The 7,896-nt window shown below is 59.6% G+C and overlaps 1 long non-coding RNA gene across 1 annotated transcript; it reads left to right on the top strand.

Moving 5' to 3' along the window:
• The first annotated feature begins 4,353 nt into the window (after positions 1-4,353).
• Positions 4,354-7,227, top strand: LOC306656780. The gene is made up of 3 exons (XR_013762640.1): positions 4,354-4,420; positions 6,813-6,894; positions 7,006-7,227. It is a non-coding gene; the product is annotated as an uncharacterized lncRNA (long non-coding RNA).
• The last annotated feature ends 669 nt before the right edge of the window (positions 7,228-7,896 follow it).

The following is a 7,896-nucleotide window of genomic DNA, read 5'->3' on the forward strand; positions in this document are numbered from 1 at the left end:
AGTATGGTACGAAAGGGAATCTGACAGTTTTCAGATGGGAATCCTGTTTTCTCAAGGCAGTTTCTTGAATAGTTTCTGCGCTGGTTTGAAATGCTATCCGAGAGAGGCTGTTTTGTGGTAACTTCATCTGTCTATCTCATTGATCACTTCTGTTTCTTAGCTAGTGCCTAATTGTTTTGATTAATACTGCTCCGTTGTTTGATTTATGGACAATACGGAGTCTCCTGCAATAATTTTCTAGGTTCATACTTCCACAAATGTTCTAGAATCCACTTTCGAGTAAAGCCTTCACTTGTGATATTGACTGGATTCCGGCTGAATTTAATCAATAGACTGGGGAGACTCCACATGGTCGCACTCCAGATTTTCACAGTCAGCAGCAAGATGTGTCCGGCGACCTCCCACCTCCCAGCGCGTCCCAGGCAGAATGTCAGGGCTCTGGGCTCGCCTTCCGCTGCTTCTTGTTAAACATGTCGCTGGCTGATTTACTGCTTCTTGACCCCAGAGGGATGCAGTCTCTGGATACCTGTGTGGTGTTGATGGGGATTTGCAGATTGCACATGCTGGATCCCTGCTCAGGGCACAGCTGGCCTGGATGGCCACTACTTGTGGTGAGCAGAAGGCACTGTCCTCCTCCTGGAAGGCCCAGCCGTGGTGGGTGATGGCCCACCCAGGACCTCGTCCACCTTAATACCGGCTCTGTCTGCAAATACGGTCACGCTCTGAGGCCCTAGGGGTGGGACTTCACCACAGGAATTTTAGGGAGACACAATTCAGCCCATGACAATCTCTAAAACCTTCTCAATGACCCCTGACCTCTCTGCAACAGAGCTGGTCCAGTCCCTCCTTCGGTGCCCTCTATTGCTGTGGTTGGGAAGTGTCCCCGAGGCCCCTATGCTGAAGGCTTGGCCCCACCCCTGGTGCTGTTGGGAGGCGGAAGGGCCTTTGAGGGAAGGAACCTGGTGGAAGGCAGGGCCTGGAGGGAGGCAGGTAGGTCGTTAGGGCTGGGCTGGACCCTGGGGCTCTCTATCCTGGGGGGGCTGGGCTGGATCCTGGGCTCTGTCTCCTGGAGGGCTGGGCTGGACCCTGGGCTCTGTCTCCTGGAGGGGCTGGGCTGGACCCTGGGCTCTCTCTCCTGGAGGGCTGGGCTGGATCCTGGGCTCTCTCTCCTGGAGGGCTGGGCACCAGGACCCTGGGCTCTCTCTCCTGGAGGGGCTGGGCTGGACCCTGGGCTCTCTCTCCTGGAGGGTCTGGGCTGGACCCTGGGCTCTCTCTCCTGGAGGGGCTGGGCTGGACCCTGGGCTCTCTCTCCTGGAGGGGCTGGGACAATGGCCTGCTCATGTTATATCTCCTCTTCTAGGAGAAATGACCAGCAAATGACCGCACTGCCCTGCTCACCACAAGTGCACTTTCTCTAGTTCTGGAGGTCAGACATCTGACGTTGGGTCACCTTTCCGTGTCCCCTGGCTGGGCGCGGCTGCATGGCCAGCTGCTTCCTTGCGGCCTCCGGTGTGTCTGACTGCCAGCACTTGCAGAGCGGAGCGTGTGCACTCAGGACCGAGTGGAGAGGCTCTCCCAGGGTGGGGCTCATCCAGTCCTGAGTCTCCGCAGAGCAGAGAGCAAGGAAATGTGCCTCCTCCTCTGCAGCTGAGCTGCACCGTGTCTCTTCCCCTCAGGCTGAAGTTTGCAGTGGTGGCCGTCCTGGCCCTCGGGGCTTTGAACTACACCCTGGCTTGCCTGGGCCCCCAGCTGCCAAATGGCAGACAGGGGCCTCCGCAGTGCCATGAGCCCAGTCCTCGTGATCTGTGTGTGTGTGTGTGTGTTCTCTCTGTCTTTCCCTATTGGTTCTGTTTCTCTGGGGAACAGCCCTATGTCTGATAAGCATCTCACTGGGTTAAAATCATGGTATGGCCGGACTGTGCTTCTTCTGGAGACTTGAGGCTGGGTGCTTTATGAAGAAAAGAGGTCCGTTTAGCTCACAGTTTTGGAGGCTGAAAGTCCAAGACAGGCAGCCCCATTGATTGGCCTCTGCTGAGGGCCTCCCGTGGATGGCATCCCCGTGGCAGGAATGGTGCAGAGTCGTGGTGGGATGGTCAGAGACTGGCGGCCAAGCTTGTGCTTTTGCAGCGGTCCTCTGGTGGGCGCTGACCGGGGCCTCATGAGGGTGCCGCCCAGTGAGCTGGTCCCTCTGCACCAGGTCCCACCCTTCAAGGTTCAACACCGCAACACCCCGGATGGGGCCAGGCTTCCAGCACACCCTGAGCTCATGTGGAGCCGGCAGGGAGTGCGGAGACCTGGCCTCCTGCGGAGTCCAGACACTGCTCGCGCTTCTCTGCCCTGCTCCCAGCCAGCGATGGGCCTTCGCCCTGACCTCCTCCTGACGCTCTGTCCCCCTCACCCATGTTTAAGGACTCCTGTGCTCACGTTAGGGTCACCAGGTAGCTTGGGGACACTCTCTTAAGACCAACCGCTGAATGTCCTGAGCTGCCCTTCACTGGTGACACGGCCACCCATTGTGGCCATCAGGATGTGGACGTCTTTGGGGGACAGGTGAGATCCCGCCCACGTGCAGACAGACCAGCACGTGTGGTACCATGTGAAGGACGCTCAGCAAGCTGCAGTCATGGCAGTGTGGCCGAAGGCACCGCAGCCTCTGCGGGAGACCTAGGACTATCAGCTTCTTCCCTCCTGGACAGGGTCCCAGGGCGGCACAGTGAGGCGCTGGGCGAGGGGTCCACTGCTGCTGGAGGGGCAGCCAGGGCCAGACAGGAGGCCTGAAGGTCAGGAGCATGGCCGTCTGCCCAGCCCACAAAGGTCCATGCAAGGGCTGGGAGCGGAGGGCCAGGACAGGCACAGAGGACGGGGGTGAGGCCCAGACATGGCACCGCGAGGGCTTGTCAGGAACAGGGACTTGCCCTGGCCTGGCAGGTGGGGAGGCGGTAGACAGGACATGTGTGGACGGGAGGTAGCAGACGGAGCTGAGCACAGGACAGTGCCTAGCAGTGAGCCAGGGACAGGCGGCAGGACGTGCGGGGGCAGGGAGAGGCGGGGGCAGGGAGAGGCAGGGGCAGGGAGAGGCAGGGGCAGGGAGAGGCAGCTGCAGCTCCCGAGGTCCCACCGTGGCCCCCAGGCCTCCCCTGTGGGTATCCAGCTTCTGCACGTGGAAGGCAAAGTCCAGGAGAGGGACCCTGCCACAGCATGGCCTCCAGGCCCTGGTGCCCTGTACGTGCCCCAAACATGGCCTGTTCTAAGAGCTCAGTGAGCAGCACTGGGTGAGGGAGGGTGTCAAGGGGGCTGGGTGGCTGCTGCCTGCATGTTTTCCTTAGGCAGATGGAGCGTGTTTCTAGAATCATCTGCTCGAGCAGTCCTGCTGCCAGGCTGGTCGACAGGGATATCCCCAGATCGGATAACTGGGACAGAAGCAAACGAACACCCGCCAGACCGTCCCAATGCCCTTGCTGCCGTCGAGCACCGTGTCAAGGTCACTGATTCATTTACAGAGTCCCAGAGGGCACTTGACCTCGATTTTTGTAATTTCCTTACTGAGATTCAAGAGAACCTTCCTAGCTGTTCCTTATTATCCCTTTGTTGCTCAGAAAAGTTAAAGTTTAAATGGTAATTCTCTCCAGAATTTAATATCTGTTCCCAAACATTCTGGGTTTAATTGCGAACTGATTCTTTAGAAAATTGAATCACTATATTACATTGTTTTTATGCACCAATGGCCTGGGAGGAGCTGGCAGGGACCTCCGCAAAAGTTAACCGTGTCTGGGTTTCAAGCTGTGAGCGCTTTATTGGAAAAGTTTCTAGTTGAGGTTTTTTTGGTGATTTTCGTTGTTTTTTCATTTTTGTGCTTAAGCCCTGAATTGACTCAATATATGTGGAGGCCGGGATTGAGGGCATCAGTTCCTCTGCTTGCCCACCGGTGGTTGCCCTCCATCTTCCACACGCCCACCAAGGAGCAAGCCTGAGACGCTGGGTAAGCTCTGTGATTGAAAGAGCTTTGAACCAGGACTTGGAGCCAACCTCCGGTCTCCAGCCTCCAGGTTCCAGCCTCCAGCCTCCAGCCTCCAGATGGTGCTCAGGACTGCAGAGATCACCTTTGTCCCTGGGGTCCCTGGTCCCATCTGTGAGTAGGGTCTTGGCCCCTGAGGACCTTCAACCTTGGTGGTCCAGGATCTACCTGGAGGGACAGCTCCCTGCAGGAGGAACACACTGGCTGTGGTAAACAGGGTGGGAAGACAGTGAGAGCAGACCAGGGCTTGCTGGGTGGACCACAGAGGGCCTGGTCAGCTGACCTGTTGTCCTTCCTTAAAACAGATGTGCTGCTGTCACTTTTCAAATTAGAAACTGCTGCACAGGAAGAAGGGCAGCCCTTCTCCGTCCCTCGGAGAGAGCGTGAGCCTCTGGCCAGGAGGAGGTGAGCGGGTGCCCATCTCTTGGACATGGGGGCCCAGGGCTGGCCTCTCCCGTGGAGGGTGGGAGGGGAGGCATGCAGGCCCCATGAGGACAGGCTGGGCCGAGCCCTCTGGAGGACAGCAGATGCCCGTCGAGGGTGGAGGCCACCCAAGAGGGCCAGTCACTGGCCAGACTCACTGTCCCCGGGGAACTTAGCCTAGGGACCAAGCCATCCGCTCTCCTGTGGACATGGGAAGGACCATGTGGAGCTGCTTCAGGTTTGGTGGCAAAGACCCAGAATGCACTGAGGGGGCCTGTTACGGCTTGGATGTAGGGGTCCCCCAGGAGCTCACGTGAGACGGGGCAGGAAGGTTCAGGGGAGAGATGACTGGGTGGTGAGAGGCTTGGCCAGTCAGTGAGTTGATCCCTGATGGGATTAACGGAGATGGGATTGAGGCGTGGCTACAGGTTTATGTTTTGTATCTGTAGTCCCTCCCTCTCCCTCCCTCTCTCCTTCCCTCCCTCCCTCCCTCCCTCCCCCTCCCTCCCCCTCCCCTCCTCCCTCCCTCTCCCTCCCTTTCTCCTTCCTTCCCTCCCTCCCTCCCTTTCTCCTTCCCTCCCTCCCCCTCACTCTCCCTCCCTCCCTCCCTCCCCCTCACTCTCCTTCCCTCCCTCTCCCTCCCTCCCTCTCCTTCTCCCTCCCTCCCCCTCACTCTCCCTCCTTCCCCCTCCCTCCTTCCCCCCCTCCTTCTCCCTCCCTCCCCCTCACTCTCCCTCCTTCCCCCTCCCTCCCTCTCCTTCTCCCCCCCTCCCCCTTCCTGATCACCATGTGAGCTGCTTCTCTCTGCCATGCTCTCCTGCCATGGTGTCCTGCCTCACCTGGAGCCCCAAGGGATGGAGCTGGCCTTCTATGGACTGAGCCCTCTGAAGCCCTGAGCCCTCAAATAACCCTTCCTCTCCTACAGTGTGCTGGTCGGGTCACTCAGTCACAGCAGGAAGTAGCTGGCTAACACAGGCCCTGGCCGTCTCACCTTCTGGGGCTCCCTCCTCCATCCAGAACCTCTGCACTCCTGTGCTGCCTCCAGCTTCAACAAGTCCCTGGTGTCACCCTTCAGTGTCTCCTGCATGTCACGTCCTCTCTGATGGCCTCCCTTCTTCTGCGGGGATTGCTGGCCAGTCCCCCACATGGTCCCTGTGGCCTCCATAGCAGGGAACGTCGTCCCGCCCTCCTTGCCCTTCGATATTTCTGTGCACCCCAGACTGTGGCCTCCCGGGGGCGGAGCCTATTGCGTCCCCCTGTGCCCAGAGAGGCCCTGCAGCACCTGGGGCCCCTCAGCACCTGGGGCCCCTCAGCACCTGGGGCCCCTCCTGCCGGGTGACCCCGCCCCGCCTCACGCTGGCTCTTGCCCAGAATTTTCTACAGCTGGAGAGCACACTTCCCCTCTCTTGCCCTGACCAGCAACATCCTGACCTGTGGATTTGCTCTCCTCCTTGGTCTCCGCCTTCTCAGTGGTCCCTACTGTCCCCTGGGGTCGCTGCCCCTGTCGTCCACCTGTCCCCAGGCACACCCCAGCTCCACCCTCAGGGACCCAGGTAAAGCGAGAGGCGCGTCGGAGGGCTGTGCAGCCTCCACCCGAGGAGGCCAGCCGCAGAGCAGGCCTGGCCCTGTGCGGGGCACAGGGCTCCAGGTTCTGTGGTCACCCCAGCGTTCCCGGTCTCCCTTTGCTGAGGTGGGATGTGCTTCTGAGTGACCAGGATACTGTTGGTGAGTGTCCAGGTCTCCACCTGCTGCTCCTGCACTCTGGGGACACAGCACCAAGCCCGCCACCGGGCCTCACGTCTCCCTGGGAGCTGGCGTGAGCTTCAAGGTCTGCGGTGCCAGGCAGCTGTGTTCCGGCCACTGTGACCCAGCTTGTCAAGTCCCACTCCTTCCCCAGTGAGGGCGGAGCCCCCATGGCCTCGGGGAAGGCAGAGATGGGAGGCGTCCTGCACTCTGCCCCTCCCCGTGGCCCCAAGCTCTAGTCTTCCCGAAAATGAAAGGGAGCTTTTCAAGCCCGACTCACTCGTGACTCACTTGTCACTGGGGAAGAGGGCCGTGTGGCTGGGAGGTGCCCCTGATGACCTGGAGGCTGAGCTCTGCAGGGAGGAGGCAAGAGAGCCGGGTCCCCTGGGGCCATCAGGACCACAGTTAGAGATCAGGTCACCTGCTGTCAGTCAACGTTGCTCCTGCCAGGCCTGCGCCAACTCCTGGGGTCTCTCCAGAGGGCCGCGTTGCTTGAAGGATATTCTCTCTTCAAAGACACTTTTTAAAAACGTCGTACAACATAGGCCACGCGAAGCTCGCCGTTGCAGCCGTTCTGAGGGCCGCTTGGTGCGCACACCTGCCGGCGGTGGGGGTTTCCGCCTCCCCGCAGATGCTTCCATCTAGCAGCACTGACCTGGGTCCATCAGCACTGGCTCCTGACTGGCCAGGGTCTGGAGCGTCTGCAGCCTGAGGTGCAACTGGGAGGGGTGGAGGCTTTGGGAGCGGGCCTAGGGAGGAAGCGGGTGGCGGGGGTGTGCCCTGGGGGGCTCAGGGACCCAGCCCCTTCCCCTCTCTGTTTCAAGGCCACCAGGGAGCGAGCAGCCTCTTCTACCACCTGCCCCCGCCTGGGCTGGGCTGCCAAAGGCCCAAAGGCAACAGGGCCAAGCGACATGGAATGCAGCCTGTGGAACTGGGCCAAAACCAACCTTTCGTCCTCTGAAGTTGTTTATCTCAGACATTTTGTCACAGAGCTGAAAACCTGATGACCACGCTCCATACCTCCCCCCACCTCTGGCCACGCTGCTGTCCAGCTGGGTGCACAAGGCTCAGCCTGGCCCCCAGTGCTGTGTGCACTTGCCTGAGGGGTGGCCTGAGCAGGCCACGGTTCTGTGCCACGGCGTTCTCCACGGCAACCAGGTGCCCTGCAGAGAGCTGTGCTCAGCCTGCGCCCCGAGCCGATGCTTCTGCATCCTCTCAATGTGGAAAACAGTTATATCAACAGCTGTTTAGGAGCAACTCCTGGCTTCCCAAGATTGTGATGTTGCCATGATGTGACAAACGAGTCTGGGAGTTGTTTTCCAGTTCTTCCTTTTCTGAGAAAAGCAGCTCTACCTGGGTGGGGGCACATGGCCCCCTTTCCTACAAGGCTTCATGCTTCACCCATCAGGCTTGGGGCACAAAGGGCCCCAGGGGCAGCAGCCCCGCACTCCAGGCTCAGCGTCCCTCCCCGGGGGTGGCGGCGTTGGGGTCCTAGATGACACAGGGGCTGTCACCACCTGACTAGGCAGCGCATCCTGAAGAGCTGTTTATACCTGTTGATAAAGGGCCACTGCGTTCTTCCTGATCGCTGCCCTGTATGCTGCTGTCTATAAATCGCTTTAATGAAAAGTTATTCCTAAAATATGAGTCTTGGTTTTAATGAGGATGGAGGCTCGCGTGCCGCTGCCTTGGGCAGGGAGCTGGAGTGCTCAGAA

Source organism: Sciurus vulgaris (assembly GCF_902686455.1).
Source record: "Sciurus vulgaris genome assembly, chromosome: 3".
In the NCBI taxonomy this organism is placed as follows: Eukaryota; Metazoa; Chordata; class Mammalia; order Rodentia; family Sciuridae; genus Sciurus; species Sciurus vulgaris.